The 22,016-nt window shown below is 38.0% G+C and overlaps 1 protein-coding gene and 1 pseudogene across 1 annotated transcript in view; one reads left to right on the top strand and one right to left on the bottom strand.

Annotated features, from left to right (window-relative positions):
* Nucleotides 1–22,016, top strand: part of LOC149185366 (ubiquitin-conjugating enzyme E2-23 kDa-like) — a 57,774-nt gene that overhangs the window by 33,754 nt on the left and 2,004 nt on the right. The gene's annotated exons all lie outside the window — the stretch shown is intronic.
* LOC149185367 (uncharacterized) lies at nt 1,012–3,022 on the bottom strand (annotated as a pseudogene).

Raw genomic sequence — 22,016 nt, 5'->3', positions numbered from 1 at the left:
GAAAATCCAGATAGATCCACCCGAAGGGATCACATCCTGCCAGCCAAACTAATCAGAGCCTAACCCGGAGGGTGTCGAGGAGAATTGACCCCGTGACCTCACAATGGCGAGGTGCTTTAGCAACGAGACCTTGATCAATTGAGCTAACCCTCGGGGCTAAGTGCTCCCAAATGTTTCCAGAATACCCTGTGCATTTATCACATACACATCAGCTGCAGCATAAAGTGGGGCCTACATGAATTGTTGCCGAGGTCTACAACATTACTCTTGCTAGCTTGGGATGATAAGCTACTAATCATAACATTTTCTTGATAACAGAGGTCACTTCTATGAGCATCCCTGAGAAGGGGGGTTGTGCACATCTGTCCTGGACAGAAATAACAATCTACCAAAGGTGCAGCCACTTACTGATGTTTCAAACAAGAGACCAAAAACAGGAAATATAACCCCATGAACAACTGCCGTAATGGATCCCACTATAAACAATGGAGTCTCTGACTTGTTGAGAGATGCTAGGCATAAAACAAGAACATTTTTATTTATTTTTAATTGACCATGCTCCACATCCCCCTGATTTTTAGATAAAAAACAGCTCATGAAGCCCTTCTTTGGCTTGCTTTGGCATACTTGAACATCTTCCTGGAGACTAACTCCACCAGGCAAGCAAAATGAAAATGAAACTGAGTTATAACTTACAGCTACCACCAATTTATGCATTGCTTATATACCATTTAAGAGATAACTTTTGACTACTAACCTAACCAGTGGTATTGGATTCATCCAAATGAATTTTCAGATAATCAGGATCATTTGCATATTGTTATTTTTATTGACACACTTCCAGCAGACGTATGAACTGGGAGTATGTCCCAGAAGGTATCATGATGGCCTAAGAGTGTGAACCCTTTTCAACTATAGAACCACGCTAGACTACAACATAGACTACAACAATCATATCGGCATTTCTGACAGTAGTCCCATGATGTGCAACAATAACCATTTTTCCATTTATCATAATTCTATCGAGAGCTTTTTGAACCATTCGAAACTAGATCGGTCACTGAGCTGATGATAAATGTACAATGCAGTGTCTGTTTTTCCTGCACCAGTACAAAGTAATTCAACATTTGAGAAGTCACTACATAGCATCCTATTCTTTCTTGAGCTAAACTGTCTTTTCTGGTTGGGAGCCTGTGTGTTGCCTTGATCTCTTCTTTCTTTCATGAGAAACTGCTGATTATAATGCATTCTGAAGTCATTTTTACTCCTACCAAATTGCAGCTCCCTGACACCAGGCTCCAAGTGTTCGACTGTAGTATGATCCCCCAACATCTCTGCCCTGCTAACAGATAGAGCACTTGTACTAGAGCTAGGTACATTCCAGTCCACAGAAGTTGTTGCCTCCACTGAACCTTGACCCAAATTTGTTTCTTCAATAATGGAAACAACTTGATTTCCACTATCTAGTGCATCAACAGATGCATTAGCCATACCAGGCAGAAACATCCCTGGTAAAAGCACATCAAGCTTTTTAGGTTCAATAATCCCACCACATTCTTTCTGGACCTTGAACATTTCTGCAAATTTTTCTCCTCTGGATCTCCTCATCTGTTAATAGAATACTGCTGTCGACCATGCTTCCTCTATTGCTTTCTTGGATGTGGTAATCAGACATCAAAAACTGCTACACATGTTCAACATCTTTTACATGAATCTCCTTGTGGCAGGCAGGACAATTTACTGAAACCCACTCTTTAACTTTGTTAAAATGTGAACTAGAATTGGAATCAGCGTGAACTCCCACATCTTCATTTTTTCCTAATCTTGACACAGATGTATCTACTTAGTTTGCTGATTTAAGCCGATTTTGTTCCTGAAGCCACCTCCACCACCTTCCAAAACAATCACTATGAAACCAATGAAAGCAGGACATCAGATTCATGAAAGGCCTCAACCCACTTTGGGCATCCTCCATGTCCAAAGGGAACAAACAGAATGAACAATTTCCTTCTGGGTGATTTGTATCAGAAAGCTTATCAATCGCTGCCCCACACAACAATATGAGCAAGGGAGAAGCCGCAAGTTCTCTAGCATCATTTTGTATTTCCGAGAGCAAATGAAAATTTGTTAATTCTATCTTAGGATGCTCCTAACTCATTCTAACTGAAGTCTAATTCACAAGGACAATTCAAGGTCTTCACTGGCTAAGGCATAAGCCAAAAGACCTTGCTCGCTACATTTTCAACATTCAGTTTGGATTTTACTTGGGCAGGAAGCAAACATTTGTTGCACTCAGCACTGTAGAGGCCGAGTATATTTTAGCTAGTTTAGCAAGTTGTGAAGTAGTGTGGCTTCAGAAGCTACTCGTAGGATTGTTTGATCAAGTGCAAGAGATGACCATGATGACTGGTCGACGCACATCGAGATCATGGTACCATCACATCTGGGACATAGTACAAAAGGTAGCAGTTAGGCTCCAATGCATTTCTACAGACGAGCAGGATGTTGACATTCTCATAAAGTGTAATTTCCCCAAATTTTGGATCATTGTTTTACAAAACGGCCGAATCGACTCCGACTCGGCCGAGTCGAACCGAGTCAAAGGCCTGGGGAGTGACTCGGCCAGCTACCCGGTTCGGTTGACCGAGTCACATATGACTCGGCCGAGTCATCCAATGACTCGGCCGAGTCATATGTGACTCGGTCAACCCGGCCGGGTAGCTGGCCGAGTCACTCCCCAAATCACAATATAAGTGTTATTACTGAAGGTGAAGATTTGCTGAAGGTGTATAGTGTTATTACTGTTGCCAAAGTTTCACGGTCATAGTCACATATCAAAGTAAAGGTTGTCTCGTTGTCAATACTAATAGGTCACTGTCTCACAATATAGAAGTCACTGGTGTCAAATTTCAATAGGGTGACTGCTAGTGCTAATGCTGTCACATACCAAGGGCATTGTGATGTCATGTAGATCAATGGTATTGTCTAAAGGTAATGTCAACATGAACATCCAGTCATACATCCATGCAATGCATCTATATCATGTCAACTTTATTATATACTACCATACTATTGATAGTGTCATTGTCACTGTACTCAGAACTTACTCCTGTAGAGTTGTAGTGACTGTGAAACCAGGGTATTGATAGTGACTACGGTAGAGTCAATATTTAGACCTAAACCTTCACATGTGATGGATCAAAAGTTACAGAAGAGAAGGCTGCATCTTCTGTCTATCACAGTATGGACAATAATGTTTATGAAAATACTCATATCAACAATACAAACCCTTTCAGAAATTCTGATCAAGGATCCAAAGATCAATGCACATGTATGTGCTCCACCACCATACTGTTACCAAGACTTCTTCAATCACCTTAATGCTGCAAACAATAGGACTGGTTAATTGTGTAACTTTTACATGCTGCTGTAGGATGAAGAGTCACCAACAAAACTGTTAATGCAAACATTGTCATAACCTCAACAGAACTCATACTTAGCATGTGCAATGAACATGGAGATTCAAGCATTTTATGTGACTGCTCAAGATTATAGTTCCAGGTAGCTTCAATGGAGCCACAGATACTTCATAATACATATGTGGTCTAGAAGAAAGGGCCAAGCACCTTCAATAAATTCCAAAACTGTCTTCACCCACTGTGTGTTTGGAAACATGAATGAAAATCTTTAAAATTATGTTTTTTAATAAAAAAATAAATATTTAATGTATTTTTTACAACGACCGAATCATTGAAATCGAGCCGGCCGAGTCATTACCGAGTCGGAGTCGGAGTCGGAGTCGATCCTCGGCCGAGTCGGAGTCGGAGTCGGAGTCGATCCTCGGCCGAGTCGGAGTCGGAGTCGGAGTCGTAAAACATTGTTTTGGATTACCTTGTGACATGGTTAGAAGGGATTTCCAATCAACCGGGTCATAGGAGTGAGATTACTCCATTGGTGGGTTTGTAGGGTTTTAGACGAGTTTTATGGGTCTGACTGGGATTGCTTACCATATTTCATCATTAGGGTCAGTTCTGCACGGTTCACTCTTGGTTCCATTGCATTCCCACGATTTTCGTAAAACAAAGTTCTTAATAGACATATTTTAATTAATTATGCTTAAGGTGTTGTTTTGGTTTGATTCCTTGGAGAAACACCTTTATGCAATAACTTGTTGGAATCGAGGCAAAAAGATCTACAGTGCAGAATGATGAAAAGTGTAAGGTCATCATTTACATAATATATATACGTCTATCCCAACAATTATGTCAGAATCCTTAATTTACCTTGAACTTATCACTACCTAGACATAGAATTTGAAAAATTAAGTGCAGAGGAATACCTGGAAATTAGCTTGAAGATGATCCCAATTTGCTTCCGCTCCCAAACCTCCTAGCCAAGTTGAGCACAACGTTGGTACTCAACTCCAAAATACTTCCCAATTGGAGTATTTCGGTCCCTCTTGCCCAAAAGCTTCAAGAATAATCGAAACCCCAACTTTGATTTAGATCCCCTATTCTCCTTCTAGTCTTCCTCTTTTCGAAAAACCTCCCCTTTTGCCTCTTCGTGCTTGGGATAAATAACCTTCCTAGGCGGTCACTGCCTTCTTCCACTGCCCTCCTTAGATTATATTTGGCAGATTAACTTTACGTGTAGAATGAGGTAAGGATATGAATATAAATCTTAAAGTCTTTGTCATGTTTTTAAACTTTAATGATTTTATCTTTTATAAATTTTTTAATTATAATAACAAATTCAATAGTTATCAAATGTCTATGATATTAATTGAAAAACTTTGACTTACATAAATATGTATTTATATACATATATATTAACAATATTTAGCTTATAACTTTAAACTCTATAATGATCAATATTTATCTTAGAATGATTGGAATTATAAATTTTATTTAACACCTTATAAGTACGAAGTGTTTCATATGTATCTTTTGAATGTCGGATTTTAGGTAATATCTCTCTTATTGATAATTTAGGTGTTTTAGTCCCTTTTCATTCATTTAATTTTTTCCTAATTATTTAATAAGTATACTAGTGCAAGACATGTGATGTGTGCATATGTAGCTATCATATGCATACATCGTATGCATGCTAATACTCTTTTGCTTATAGATTGAAATGGGTCATTACAAAAATGGGCTTTGGGTGGCTAGTGTGACCATGGCGATGAATTAAGCATTTTCGAGCTTTAAAAGTGGCTTTAATTAGTTAATAAAAGTCACTTTGTTAAATTATGAAAGGAAAAGTGCTTTTATTATTTAATTGGAGGAAAACAGTAAAATGGTGGAAAAAGTGGCAAATGAGTTATAGAAGAGGGAAATGAGGGGGTCTCTCCTCATTCTAGACTTTTGCCATTTGAGAAAAAGAAATTTTGGAAAGCTCCTGGAGAAGAGTCTAGGGTTTTGGAAACCCTATTTGCAGAAAACTAGTTTCGGTGTTGAAACCATACAGCCCAGCTAGCAGAAAACCGGAATCACTTAGATTTCACGATTTTGCTTCATTGAAAAAGAAGATTTGAGGGAGAAAATGGAGGTAAAAGGTTTTATCCTTTGATTTTATTTCTCTAATATTGAGTTTCTCACATATCTTTGACAGGATGAGAATACCCACGAAGATACCAAGTTTCCAATGCAAGAATCTGAGGACAAGTTGCCAAGAAAAGGGGGCGGAGTTATCTTTGCTGAAGGGGTCATCTTCTAAGATTCCAGGAGGTCAAGTTCTGTCGCACTCCTAGGTCGCATTCCTATTCATTTGGCTGATACTGAGCTACTTATTGAAAGCTGAGACAAATCTGGGTTGGAGGGTTGTTTCTTCTACTATTGAAGGCCGAGTTAAATACCCTTTTGTGGGTCGAGCTGGGTGGGAAGTATTGATGTGTTGGACAGAGATCTTTCATCGACAAGAGTCTTAATTTACCACTGCCAAAAGAGAGCCAAGTGGGCTGTGTTTTGTGGGAGCTGAGGTTAGTCTTCATTGGTGGTCGAGTTTCTAGTATATAGCTGGCCATGTCACCTATTTATTAGAGAGCCAAGTCTGGACCTTTCTAGGATGAGTTTCACCTGCTAACTGGGGCTGAGTACCTTCTATTATTGTTGGTTGAAAACACTTGTTAATGATGGACTGAACTGATGTCACAAAGAAAGGGGTCCAGTAGCACATATTGCTGAAATACATTCCTAGGTTCTTCTCTCTGTTGTGTTTTTCAATCATTTTATCAGTTCAGAAATTAAATATGTATTGTTGTGTAATTTTGAGCCATATTTCACTGATGCACAGTGCCTTTATGTAGTGATGAATAGTGTATATCAACAATGTACCTTTTCTGGGTTTAATATTAACAATACGTTCTTTTGTGGATGAATTTAGAGGCATTTTCTCAGTAATGTGATTTCTCTTTGGAATTAAACTTAACTAAAGTACACCTACAACCATATGTTTATCAACTGTTTGACAAAATGCCATGTTGAACACTTAGCCAAAACTCAGAAAATTTGTGGAGTTTTCAAGATATTCCGAGCATGGTCTTGGACAACTATATGGTTTGAAGGGCAATTTATCACGACAGTTTGATGAGTACTGAAGTTATCAAGGCAGAGAACCCACTCCACTTTGGAAAGATGAAGACAAATGAGGAACTCACGGAGGAACTTTTTGCAAGCTATGCCTGGATATCAAAAGAATTTTACAACATTGCTAGAGCATCCTGAATGGTTGAAGCCACTCTTATCGGTTGGGAAGAAAAAAGAGAGATTCAAATTTGAAGAAGTGGACGACTTCTTGGAAGTACAGGCAATTGCTCATGTTGAGGATGTGTGCAATGAGGTTGAAAAAATATCCTTTAATACTATGTTAGAGCTATCATATGAGGTTGATAACGACAGTGAATGTGATGGACAGGTTGACAATACATATGATAAAGTTTCCCAATCAATTATTAATAATAATTATGATGATTCGGGTGTGTTAGCACCTAATCATGATAAAGATTTGGATGTTGATCCAATTTCTCAGTTGTTAGGCATGAAGGATGACATAGAGGAAGATGATTTTGGGAAGCGTTATGATGGTCACCATGAGTCCCATCATTTGGTAGGGAAATTGAAGGTAGGTGAAGATATGATTGTTGCATCCATGAGGCATTTTGATGATACAAAGGTATTGGTGGCAGATTATTGTTGGAGAAGTGTAGTGACACATGATGGTTTGGGAGGAGAGCCTTCACTTGCAGATTTTCAGATTCTTAGAAAAGCATTAGTAGAGATGAAATTGGACTGCCTACACCTTTGAGACAGAGATCACATACTCATGCTTGTTGAGATATATCATGTTGCGCTAGTAAGGAAAGAGGAGGAAGTTGTAGGTTGAGCAAGTTTGTATGGATTTGAGTTATGTGCGCTCTTCATGCTCCATAACAGACAACCAGTTAACTATGGAAACCATCAAACAAGAGGATGTTAGGGGCAGTCATGATTTGATAAAAGAGGCTACTGTGATAGTTGAGCATGAGGAGCACCTAGATGAGCTGGCACTAGAAGAGAGGTATGTCCTAGAGGTTCCCAATTATGCACCAATGGGATGTGGAGACAGGTATATTTCAGATGAGGATACATCCATCTGGGATCTAGGTTCAGTTGACACGAGCAGAGTGGATATTGGAAGCCCAGGTCGGCATTGGATCCAGGTGGGTCTTTCCATCATATATTGGAGGTGCAGGATGACTATGACGTTGGTGGGATGGTTGGCCCAACGACCAAGTGCACACATTCTTTAGAGGAGTCTCAGTCAACACTAGTGGCCAGTTAGTTTATGAGCAGATTTTAGGAGAAGTCTGGGCACATCATCTATGTGCAGGGTTTTAGGCAGGGGTTATTCGGATGGGAGGGCATTGGTATTCCACCATTTAGGGCATTGTATGGAGACAATGCTCTTCCATTGATGTATTAGGCACAAGAGCCACTAAGGATTATCACAACAACGACATCCCCCTTAGCATGTGAGGGGTCATGTCGCTCAAGTCTACTAGGACAAATGAGAAAATATGACTCACATCATAGTGGATTCACTAGTAGAGTGGCAGATACATTGGCACATGTAGGATACTAGACCATAGAGGGAAGTACAACAGTAGGTAGTGGTGTCCAGTGGTGCACAGAGATATGCAACGAAGTATAGTGTTATGCACATGAGTTTGGGGATATGTAGCTGTATGCAGTAGTGTATGATGTTGCACAGTAGAATTTTGGAGTGTTGCCTCCAGAGAGATCTCCTGATAGGGACGTCAATTGTACCAGTGGGTTTATCTTACCTAGGATCGATGAGGGGACAGATGAGCATCTCTTGATCATACCCCTAGGGATTCACACACCTATTTCTCCATTGTATTGCTTATAGTCGCAGAGGATTTGGTTGCTGTCCCTTGATGTTATCATCACAAGCAACAAGACATGGGAGGCTCACTTGAGACAGTGGGATGGGACATAGTGCTTCAGGAGAGAAACTTACCAGTTCAAGCAAATTTTCAGTGCACGAGTTGACAAATATAAGATTAGGCATTGCGTGACCTACTATAGAGGCAATATATGTTCCGCCCTTAAGTACGCACTTGGGGAGATGATTAGGAGAGAGTTGCATGACACACCTTCGGTAGGACATTTCGAGGCATTGTACGAGCATGGGGCACAGTGGATGGTAGACCTCTTTTATAGGAGGGCATGTAGGCTCCAGGTAGAAATTGGGTACATCACTAAGAGATGGGATATAACAAAATTCGTTGTGTGCTCCGGCGGGAGCAGGGCAGTTTAACATATGCTGGATTGATTCATGATACATGGTGTCCATCTATTGGTTGCATATAGGGATAAAAATGAGGCACAAATTGGTTCCAATTGTGAAAATTTCTGAATTCAATACATCAGAAACCCCTATTGCAATATCTAGTTTATTATCTCCTACTTGTCTTTTACATTAACAAGCTATTTATATGCATAAATATCGAAATAAACACAATTGCAGCCTTCACAAACATACAAATCAACAATTGAAATAAATTGAGACAACACAAGGGACACCGTTATTTTTGGACAATCGTTCCTAGAAAAACCAAATGTGGGAAAACCGGTGCAACAGATGAGGGTTTTATTATTATGCAGATTTTTGAATACAACTAGGGTGCTAGAAATGGCTCACCCTTCAGGGATTACCCTTGGCAGAAGTACCTTTCTCCGGAGACAGATTTTCCGACTAATCAACAATCAGATGATTGGCCCCATAGTAACTTCCACTGTTCCTTAGCTGGGCAGCAAAAGCTGCTCCAAACTATCTTCTGGAACTGCGTCACTTCCAGGGGCTGCGTCACCCTCCTATGGCTCTGCGTTAGCTGATCAACTCCCAGTCTGGCCCACAAAATCACTTCAGCGCAACCTCTTCAACCCAGCGTGAGCTCTGCAGCTCTCTGCGCTGCCTTTGCATCAACCTTCCTAGGCTCTGCGCCGTCTCTATGGCACTTTCTTTGCCTCTTTGATATGTATTCTTGGCCTTCTGCCGAACTGCCCCTCGCTGCAACAGATCACTAACTCGATTTCTCAGCAAACCCTGCCCCAGAAAATCGAATTGACTGATCAACTTGGTGTATCTCCAACTGACTCTCAAGCCTCCTCTTATACTTTTCTTGTTGACGATTCAATGGCTGAGATTAAGTCCCTAATCAACGACTAAGATTAGATTTGGCTTGATCCTCGTTATTTAGAACTTTCTCACCCATATTATATTAATACACATTAATATTTTAATTTTCCTAAGTTTAGACTTAGGGTCTCATTAAAAATATTAATTATTTTAATATCTCTCCATTCGGGTGGAATTTCCCCAAACGATTTCTGGGTCTTGGAGATCTCATGTGTTTTAGCCTCTCCACCAATTTTCATGGCTAGAGCACATACGATGCTACCAAAATCAACACCAACAATTAGCAGTACACTTTGCTGCAATAGTTAGTTATGATAAGAGTGGCGCAACGACAACACGATAATCTCCTCTTGAAATCAGCATAGGACCCTGGCATTACAAATCTTGACAACTCAACTACCATTACGGATGAGCTACCGAGTTATCTTGACAACTTAGCTACCGAGTTATCTTTGTTGAAGGTGCCATCTTCTAAGATTTTAGGAGGCCGAGTTATGTTGAACTCTCAAGCCACATTCCTCTTCATTTGGTTGAGATTGAGCTACGAGTTGAAGGCTGAGACAAATTTGTGTTGGAGGGATGAGCTTCATCTACTATTGAAGGTCGAGTTAAATACCCTTTTGTGGGTCGAGCTAGCTGGGAAGTATTGCTTCGTTGGATAGAGATCTTTCATCCACAAGAGTCTGAATTTGCCACTGCCAAAAGAGAGCCAAGTGGGCTGCATTCTGTGGGAGCTGAGGTTAGTCTTCATTGGGGGTTGAGTTTCTAGTATATTGTTGGTCAAGTCACCTATTTATTAGAGAGCCAAGTCTAGTGCCTTTCTAAGACAAGTTTCACTTGCTAACTAGGGTTGAGTACCTTCTATTATTGCTGGATGAAAACACTTGTTGACGAAGGATTGAACTGTTGTCACAAAAAAATGGGTCCTATAGCACCATATCGCTGAAATACATTCCTAGGTTCTTGTCTCTGTAGTGTTATTTAGTCATTATATTAGTTCAAAAATTAAATATGTACTGTTGTGTAATTTTGAGCCATATTTCACTGATGCATGGTGCCTTTATGGAGTGATAAATAGTGTATATCAGTGGAGTACCTTTTTTGCGTTTAGTTTTAAATTTTAATAATACGTTTTTTGTGTTTAGTTTTAAATTTTAATAATACGTTGTTCTGTGGATGAGTTTAGAGGCATTTTCTCAATGCTTTGTTTACTCTTTGGAATTAAACTTAACTAAAATACATCTACAACCATATGTTTATCAATTGTTTGACAACATGCCATACTGGACACTCGACCAAAACTCAGAAAATTCATGGAGTTTTCAAATGCTTCGAGAAGGGTATCTTACACAAAGCCTCTGTCCCAAGGTGAAGTTTGTATACTTCAGGGACAAACTTAGATTATTTGAGAATGCTTCCCTCACTCAAAGGGTGTATTGTTGTTGTAGCATCAAGGGGCAGGCATTCTCACTAGGTTAGGATATTGACAGGTCAAAGGTATTGACTAGGGGCCATGTAATGTGGCTAGCGAGAATGGCCCAGAGAACATCAAGGCCTGAAGTGCTCCCTAGGTGGGAGATGAGTGCCTTTAGCATCGAGAAGGAGAGTTAACATTCAATTAGCTTGCAGGAATGGTAATAGCCTAGGGTTTCACGTTGGTCAAAGGTGTTGACTAGGTTCCAAGTGACGACTTAGATAATTGGTGAATTACTCCAAGTGACGACTTATTGAGCATGATGCTTTCCACAGGTAGTGGATCGACACATCAACATAGTTAGTTCATTCAACCTTTTCCTTAGATCAGTCATTCTTCCTGGGTCAAGTATGTTGACCAGAATTAGGAAGAATGGTCCTAGAGGCCCAAAATCACTCAACCATAGAGTTGAGAGGGTGCCTTTCAGCGCGAGACTCAAGATTACTCTCCAGATAGGTTGAGTGATTATTGTGAGATTGTCATATTGAGAACTATAAAAATGATAATGACCAAGGCCAAAAAATACATACAGATTTATGACGCATGACCATGTGGATAATGCATAGATTCGCTCAAAACATGGGCTGGACTAACCTTATGTAGTGCAATTACCCCTACAAACCAATGACTCCTCTAAGCCATGTGTCCAAGTAGGTCCAACCTAAGCCCTCAAATCCTATATCGAACAAAAGGACATCAGAATGGAGTTTAAGAGGTTCGAGCATGGTTGACCATAATAGGTTTAGGATGCCATAATATATAACATCACATGGCCTCCAAGGCTTTGACTTGCATTCTCTTGGCTTACAATAGTGTTTCCAAATGAAAAAATTGTAAATAGGTACCCTACTGAAATAGGGGTAACAACTAGCTCCAATTGCGGGACACGTGCTTTACCTGAAAGGATTTGAGAACCCTAAAGTCTCCACCTATTAAAACTTGAAATGCATCTCACGAGATCTTGTATTAAATACTAGGAGGGAATATGACACGAAGTCTTATCCCTTCCTACAAATGGAAACAAATCAAAATAAGAAAGCATGCAACTATACGTAGGAAATGGATTGTAATAAAATGAAAAGAAAATAAACTAATCTAATGCTCATAATAGATAGCTTATTCATCCTATCCTACTCTAATAAAGGAGAAATGATGTCAATTAAAACCATAGAACCAATGCAACCAACAAATAAAATTTTCATTACCTATAGTTTTATCTTTGTGCGTATTTGCTAAGAAAAATAGTGAAACATCAAACCTCATGGTTGACCATAATAGGTTTAGGATACCATAATATATAACATCACATGGCCTCCAAGGCTTTGACTTGCATTCTCTTGGCTTACAATGGTGATTTCAAATGGAAAAATTGCAGATAGGTACCCTACTTTAAGAGCGGTAACAACTAGCTTCAATTGTGGGACACATGCTTTACCTAAAAGGATGTGAGAACCCTAGAGTCTCCACCTATTAAAACTTTGAAATACATCTACAAAATCTTTCATTAAATACATGGAGGGAATAGGACACAGTCTTATCCCTTCCTGCAAAATGGAAAAAAACAAAATGAAAGCATGCAACTATACCTAGGAAAGGAATTGTAATGAAATAAAAAGCAAATAAACTAATCTAATGCTCATATTAGAGAGCTTATTCATCTTATCCTACTCTTATAAAAGAGAAACGATGTCAAGTAAAGCCATATAAGTAACGCAACCAACAAATAGACTTATCATTACCTCGAGTTTTACCTTTGTGCTTATTTTCTAAGCAAAATAGTGAAACATCAAACCTGTGATAAGCATACTTCGACACTTATTTCATGGCTTGGATAAGCCCTGCAATGAAATGATCATCACATGGAAGAAGATCGAAGGAATGCCATTTTTCACCTAGACTACTCTTGGCTTCTTCGGCCCACATATCAATTAAGATTGATATAATTATCTTTCCCATTGCAAGAATAAAACCACTCATCACTGTTGTTTAGCAACTCAATAGGCAAGGAAGGCTTGACTGTAGACTCTAGCTAGAACTTGCACAAGAACTATTGTCCTCCCTTGCTACCCCTAATCACATGTTTACACAAATGTTGAGACAATTGAGAAGAATTAGAACATATTGAAACCCACAACTTATAGTTAGTTGTTTTGGCAAAGGAGGTTGAGAGCTAATGAAATTTGTATTGAACTGAAAATGCTATTGTTTGACCACTACCGTAAGGTTTATGTCCTTTTCGTCAGATGGATCTTTATACATATCAAGGACATCTATTGTTGAAAAGTCTCTCTTGTATCCTGAATGTAGAAGTTCCCTTTCTACACCTCTATACATATGCCTGTTCCTATATGAATTGATATAGCTACTCATAATCCACATGATAACTTGGTTGGTCATGCAACTTGTTGTCGCATAGAATGTCTAGGCACTGCGACAACGACTCAGATCAGGGGTTGTCACCCTGATCCCCAATCTCTCTGTTTGAGTTGTCTCCCAATAGCAGACTAAGGGGGGTAGATCCTATGGAAATTGAATGAGGAAGATTAGTTGTGAACCAACCAATCTGGGAGACATAGTTAAGCAACCAATACTTGTTTAGATTGCGCAAGATTTTGAAGAATTCAATTTGATTTGAGGAAAATGATACCAGTGCCTTGTGGAGTTAATTGAGTTAACTATCTTGCGAAGGAAATAAAGGCCAAGTAATGGATGGGAAACTTTTGCTAAATAATTCGACTATCTTATATGCAAATGCAAAACTTAAAACTATGTGAAATGCAGGGACTTGGTTAATTTTAGTTAAATGCTTGTTCTAAGTTTGATCCCTCAATGCTTCTATCGACCAAACTTATGCTTGGAAGTAAAATTTTAATGTGCAAGTACTAGCTTAGTATGCAAATGCAAAGTGAAATGATGTGATGGCGAAAGGAGGGCCTAAAATATGAGTTATTTTGTTTGAGGTATGTTGTGAGTGTTTTTTAACTTAAAGGCTCAGAAAAATGATATTATTGTGAAAACAAATACTTATACCAGCAATGTAAAATATGAAGTCTGCACAAGTAATTACTGAAAACACAATAGGAAACCAATGTAAAATGCTAGAAATAAAACACTTTATATTCAGAAATCCATTTGTATGAGGTACTCAATCAGAGATCATTAGATGCATAAGTAAAACTAAATTAGTCCTACTTGAATGAGCATGTAAAAACAAATGCACTTAGGTGCAAAGTCATCAGTTCTAGTAATCTGCTCTTAAAACAAATGGCAATGCCAAGATTAAGATTTTTTCTATGTGTAACGACAAAAACTTCACATGACAAATTGATAACTAACAATTTAGCGAATTTCTGGGTTTAACTATTTCCAATCTAGTGATGCATTTGATCTTAAAACTCATAAATAAATTACTGGAAAAACAGTGAAATAATATTAAGAAATTTGTCAATTAGCATGCAAAAGTTTCTGAAGATAATTCTATTTTTGAAATGTACTGGAGTAAAAGATGCAAACTAAATTTGTTTGTCAAGCATCAGTTAACTGAAACTCTATGCCAATATTACTCTTGCTCTCAATCAAATCAATGAAATGGGGTAAGGGTTTAGAGGATGTGCACTAGTCAGCCCTTAAGGGCTTGAAGATACTTGGAGATAAGCTGCCCAAATCATTGAAGATCTTCAGATCCAGATGCCAACTTAGAATTTTTTTTGTGAAAATTTTGTTAAAATTTTTAGGGAATTTTTGTCAAAAATCTTTGGAAATTTTAGGGAAAAATTTGGTGAAAAAAATTGTGAAAAAGGGTGAAGGAAGGGAGGTTGCAATGATGAGGGCCAAGAAGGAAAGCCCTTGAGGCCGAGAGCTGGAGATGGCCAACATAGGGAGGGAGGCTGAGAGGGAGATGAGGGAGGCCGTAAGGGAGATGGAGAAAGGAGGAGCAGGGGAGCCGAGAGGATAGGAGATGGAGGGATAAGGGAGGCCGTGAGCTAGGCTGAGAGGGAGAAAGGTGGAACGGGGGAGTCTGTGAGCTAGGCCGAGAAGATAGAGGGGAAGGAAAGGATCTCGAAGAAATAAGGAGGTGAGGGTCGAGAGGAAAGAAAGGGGGCCGAGAGCTGAAGATGGCTAGTGAAGGGCCTGTAGGCCCCAAAAAACAATTTGCCCATGATCTTTCGCAAGATTTGCAGAACCCGGATCGAAATTTTATGAGTTTCCTTTCTGAAATTTTTCTTTTACCTGCAAATAAAATGGAGATCAAATCTTGCCTTCCAGGGCCTAGATATGTCGCCAAAATGCACGAAAATCGATGACAATCTTAAGATCTATTCTTGCACAAACAAAAAATAGAAAACCCCAAAACATGTATATACAAAAATATGAAATACCCAAGACCCCATTGAATTAAAAAAATTTGAAATTTACAAATCTACAATAATAGTCTAGCAGATCTGAGGAGTATGTGTCCAACACCGCTCCCAGATCAATCCCTCTATTAGCCAGATCTAAACAATTTTGCACGAATTTATAAATAAACTGGAAATTTTAAAGAGGCACAATCCCAGAAAATCCTACAAATAAAATATCTTGTAAGATGACTTCAGAACTTAAAAACAGTAGGCTCTTTAGATTCTGTAATCTGAGAGTCAGTTGGTCTAGTTGAGGACTTCCCAAAACACCCAAATCTTGAATAATAACTTTTGCACATTTAGATCTGGTTGTTAGATTAATAGAGATTTAAAATAATCATAAAATCGTCAAGAAATAGAGATACTTACTAGTTCTATCAAATCAAAATGATATTTTCAAAACCCAGAAATTTGTGCAAGATACCTATGCACAAATCAATCCTTAAAGACTATTATCCAGCAAATACAAATAAAAGCAGCAAAGTATGAAGAGCAATGTTACCACATAAATCTGAAAGAGGAATACCACTGTTTGAAACCCCAAAGTCTTTGCTTTTTATTAACCAAAAAAAGTTACAAGAGCTTTTCAGAGCAATTACACGATTCAATGATCGAATCCAAATAATGGAGAGAGACCTGTAATTTATAGATAAATTCTCTAACAATTAGATGGCTTGATCACCGTCAAAATAATCTCGACCGTTGATGAAGATCAAATGATCTTTTAATCATTATCGTTGAAATTAAATTCATTTTTTAAGGAAAATCGAATTTCATTTTATTTTTTTCAAAAATGATTATTTTGAGTTAATTATGTCAAAAAATTGACTTTGACTTAACTACTAAGGCCGAAGGGTCCAATATATCTTGAAATTTTCAATATTCCCTTGGTCGAGACCTCAAAAAATTAATTAAAAGCTTTAAAACCCACGAATTTTAAATGTTGGCGAATTTAATTATTTCTAAATTAATTAAATTTATGGCTTAGCATTTTTAATTTATTTTTGCCAGAAAATTTAATTAATTGACTCATGAGGGGATTAATAATTTTTCCAACCCTCTAATACTTTAGTATTATAGCTAAAATATTATTTACACGAAATATTGCATTCTAACCCATGAAGGGGGAACATACGTTCGTTGTAGACCCTTTATAAGTTACCCATTTTTGCGACTCAAAATATGATCTAGTAGACTAAGTGACTTGTAATAAAATAATCTAACCAAATAGCTAGAATTATTCCCAAATCACTTTTACAGAGACTCGATAAATAACACTAGGACTCATCTAAGATCCTGACGAAAAAAGCCACCCTAGCTTTGGGGTGACGCTGGAGGGAAAAACTTTTGCCGATCATCTGTGTTTAGAAACACACATGAATCGACGAGACGAAAAACCGATCCCGACGGAAAAATCCACTCTAGCTTTGAGATGAGGCTGGAGGGAAAAACTTTGCCGATCATCCGTGTTTAGAAACACACATGAATCGATGAGACGAAAAACCTCCTTAGATAGAAATCATCATCAGAAAAATAAATTTACCTAGGTTGTTACATACATTTGTCTTACTATGATCATTTACATTACAAAATGCAAAATGGGTTTACAAAACTCAAGTGTACATATAGCTCATAATGATGAATTTGTGGATCATTTGAGTGCTCGGACATGATGGAAATCCTTGCGCGAAAAAAATGTACAACTATGGGGTAGTTGACATGGAGTGGTCAACACATCTGCAATCTCATGTCCCTCAGTGTTTGTGTCATAAAAGGGATCACCATCAAAGTTAGCATAGCTCATATCCCATTTGCATTGATCAATCTTTAGGAAATCACCAATGCTTTCGATCTATTTGTTGTCACCATTTTCTTTAAGAGAATGCTTGATTACTGAATCCTCCTCTTCCATATCACTAGGAGGTGTGTCATACAAATCAATTGCTTGGAAAGGAGTGTAGCATGTTGAACTTGTGTATTATCACACATAAGTAAAAGTTAATTATTCCAACACTCTACTTTAATGACTAGTCTTAGTATTTGTTACATTCTGTCTTCATCATCATCTTGTCTTCCAAAACAAGTGTTCCATTATGAATTGAAGAACCTCCTAATGAACAATGTCTATATATGGTCCTATCTGGTACCTTCACCTCATACCTCGATTATGTAGACATCACCAAATTGTCAAAGTCCATATAAAGGAACCACCATCCATCAAAATACATGGGTATCTAACCACTACAACTGGTAGTTAAGAAGATGTCCATGGTTTGTTCAACTTCTTGATGAACTCCCCCTAAATGTAAAACTTTTGTTTTTTAGGCACCTCCCAAATTCTACAACCAACATGGTCCACTCGTAAAGCATCTTCCCAACACATGGCCCACTCAAGTCTATTTTCGTTCTACACAACTCACAAAATTTACTTTGTTTATCCACCATCATTTGATATTCTTATATTGTCACAAGATTGTCACAAGAACTATCACCAACTTCCCTTCCAAAAAGAACTCTTTGGTGTATCCCAAATAACTTCTTTGTCCTTCCTACTGCAAACTCACCATTCCACTTCAAAATTCAGTTTACAATCAACCCTTGGCTTGTCTAGCAGGAACAAGGCAACTTCATTGTATTTTAATTGCCACGATAAACAACCAGTGGTTATTCATCCAAGCAACTCGCTTCTGTCTCAAAACCATAAAGGTGTTTATGCTCCTCCATTTACTCATAGAATTGCCTTCTCAAACACACACCAATTGGGAACCAATTGTACTACTAGTACCACATAGTTTGACTGTGAACCTATTATACACTAGGGCCTAATATCAACCAAACTAGAAAGACTGAGCAACTAGCCATAATATGGAAATTTTCTATCTTTTGAGACACCTAGGTACCCAACCGCTCACCAATTCTTTAGGAAATAGTTTAGATACGAGATGTACCCAAGTCAATCTTACATTCTCTACACTGCCAATGAGGACTTATAGTGCAACATTCATCAAATAGTTTTTCATCAAGGAATAATTAGAGGGGGAACAAAACGTGCAACTATAACTCCCTTCTAGCCATAATACACTCTACCCAGTAGACTCGGGACTGATTTTACATCATAAATTTTGCTATGTAGGACTACCAATCATCAACAAGTTAATGACACATAAAATCGGAATATTGTCTTCCTCTTTTGGAAGCATCTACATACTTGGTGTCTTTGTCTAGATCTTCTACATCTCTGTTCAATCTTTGTCTTGAACCTCCATACTTCTCTCGTGATTTGTTAGAGTCAGGAATTCTTACAAAATAGCTTTACTACCATATAGAAGTTACAAAACTCAATATGTATGTTATCATGAGCAAATCCAAGACTATAAAGACAAAATCTCACCATTACCATGTCTTCCAATGCTCAACGTAGACCCACCAAACAAGAAATCAACTTGGACACACCAAGTGATTCTCATGCCACTGGTAACGCCAACAATTTCCATTCATTGTGACACAATGATAGATCCACGTAGTCCATTCACCAATCCTTGACACACACACGAGAATAGTGGACACCATATATATGTAGATCTAAATCTTTCATGACATAGAACCTCAACATCCAAATTTCTTTCTATAGTACCTCCTTTTTATTCAAGAGTGATCTGCCTTCCTTGTCCAACAAACTTGTGTAGTGCATGGGGTAATTACATTGAGCTACTTCTTTGCCTTTGAGTCACTTTTGACTATAATGTCAACCTCCTTATCCTCAACGAGGCTTGTTAAACACCATGCTTTGACAATGTTGACATGCAGTGACTTTAAGAAGGTTCGATGTTCAATTCTAGATCTTAATCCCATGTGCAAATGCAACCCATCATTGACCCAAATAAGTTGCTTTCCACTGGAAAAGTCGAACAAAATTAGAATGCCTCTATTCAACCAATGTTGCACAACCCACTCTAATTCATCCATAGCATCTCCACATCGACAACTACAATTAGAGGCCTCTAGCCAATGTACTCATTATTCTCTAGTTGCCAGAGTGATTTCCAACCAGTGGCTTGCTTCTCCAATAACATTTATGTTGCGACCAGTGTAGCCTTGCCAATAGGGATTGCGATGGGTAATCCTGCATTCAAAACCTTTTGAAAACATGCTAGCCCCTTAATTTCATCCATGGTATGATCCTAAAAATATTTTCTCCAAAGTGTTGGAGAAGCTTGAGTACAAAAGAAATGGGAATGTCAAGAATCTTTGGTATTGTGAGGGTCGATGGCAACCCCATTGGAAAGCAGACATCAACAACGACAATTGATGACCTGTGAAATATGGTTGGTAGCCCCTATACCAGTGAACTTGTTGATCACCTTCCCAAAGAGCCTAGTACTTCTAAAGCCACTAATAGAAGTCGACAGTTGTGAGGAGGCAGTTGCCACATCATTGGCATCAACTCCTTAATGGTAACCAACTATCTATGCCATATCTTGCATGATTTCTTTTTTCATCAAAGATACCTTTATAGACATGTGAGACTCCACTTTGTGGGCAACTTCTTCTCACAAAATGAAATCAAAAGCAACTTCTCGTGGTAGCTCCTTTCTCAAAGCAACAACGAGTGATTCAATGGCAGCTCAGTAGATTAGGCTCTTAACACATAGATCTACACGTGCCTTCTCCTAGTTGATCCTAGCTGAGTGATCCCTCCATGTTGGCAGCTTGAGACGGTCTTGATTTCTCATGCAGACATGTGGAGGCTCTTTCCTTCAAGCACAACACAACATTCTTCTACACATTGACCAGAAAGGGGATAGTAGATATTATTTCACACACCAAAATTGTATCGAGCGCTCTATTAAATCAGTGTAATAAGGCTTATATAAATACATGAATGTTGTCTGAGATAAACACACTATCTTGGTCAACCAGTGAGGCATTTAATCTATTAATTAGTGTATTAGTAATGGTTAGGTATTTTGGAATTATGTAACTTACTCCTCTTCTCCTACTATGTAATGAGACATTACATCATCTAATAATAAATGAACAAATCCACTCTTTCTCATTGTAATATACTAATATATATCCCTGTTACTCTGAATGGACTTCAGATGGTAAGAGTGATAAAGTTGGACTACATGTTAGAACCAGTTTTTTATTCTAATTTTTTCTTTCAAATCTTTCCCTAGAACATTGGAATGGTCTTGTACCTCTTTATTTGTTTACTTATTATCTTGATAGGAAAAAAAAAGGATTATATATATAATAACAAAAGCGTGGTTAGAGATGATCAAACTGAACTTTCTTTGTGTTTTTCTTTGTGCCTGTATATTTTATTTTCCTTACTTTTAATCTTTGTAATAAAATTTGAAACTATGAAAGGAGTTAACAATTCCAACAAGAACTACATGTTAATTAGGACTTGGGCATATAATAAAGTATCATTAATAGAATGATGTAATAATGAGGCATTTAATCTATTAACTAGTGTATTAGTAATGGTTAGGTATTTTGGAATTATGTAACGTACTCACATTGGAATGGTCTTGTACCTCTTTATTTGTTTACTTATTATTCTGACAGGAAAAAGAAAGGATTATATATATAATAACAAAAGAGTGGTTAGAGATGATCAAACTGAACTTTTTTTGTGTTTTTCTTTGTGGGCGATTTCTCTTTCCAAAAAGTTTTTCTTATTTTTCTTATTTTTAATAAGAAAAATCTTTGTAATAAAATTTGAAACTATGAACTTTTCCCTTTTCTGGGTCCACTTGTTTCTTCTGGAGATTTAAGTAGTTTACTTTTTCTTCTAGTTAAAATATTTTTTGTTTCTTTCTTATTGTTTGTTTTCCTTTGTAATTAGCTATCCTTTTCAGTGTCTGAATTGTCATTAGAGGCTGACATTTACTTCCATGTACCAGGTTAGATGGTATCATGAAATCCTCTTTGGTACTTGGAAATCTTTAATTCCATGTACCAAATGAGATGGTATCGTGAAATCATTTCTTTTGATTAAATAGTTTTGCATTTCCCAATACATGAGATTCTCTATATAAAACATTGTTGTATAGACTCTAGAGGCTCCCTATCTGCCTTCTTCCACTATCCTGATCAGAGATGCTTGGCCTTCTTAATTTTAGAGGTTGCCACCTTCAGCAGAGCTTTACCCATGGATCTCCTCCTCCTTTTAGCCAATCTCCAACATTGGGGCTACTGAGTACCCTTTTTAGATGTTGTCATTCCACAGACAGAGAGATAGGCCAGTGGGTGTGTGTTCTACCTCACAGTGTTCTTCTGCTAGAGTACCCCACTATCCCCACCTTTATTCTAGGCATCGTTGTGGATATGCTTCTATCTAACATTGAGGATCATTCAGTGCCCTTTGTCTGCATCTCAGTATAGGGCAGCAGGCATATGATATGAATATCCTTTCTATCGAACATTAAGGACCA

Source organism: Pinus tabuliformis, chromosome 3_2 (assembly GCF_031772625.1).
Source record: "Pinus tabuliformis cultivar Carrire ecotype Pingquan chromosome 3_2, CPIR1, whole genome shotgun sequence".
In the NCBI taxonomy this organism is placed as follows: domain Eukaryota; kingdom Viridiplantae; phylum Streptophyta; class Pinopsida; order Pinales; family Pinaceae; genus Pinus; species Pinus tabuliformis.
The sequence above is the reverse complement of the archived record's forward strand: the minus strand, read 5'-3'. Positions and strand labels throughout refer to the sequence as shown.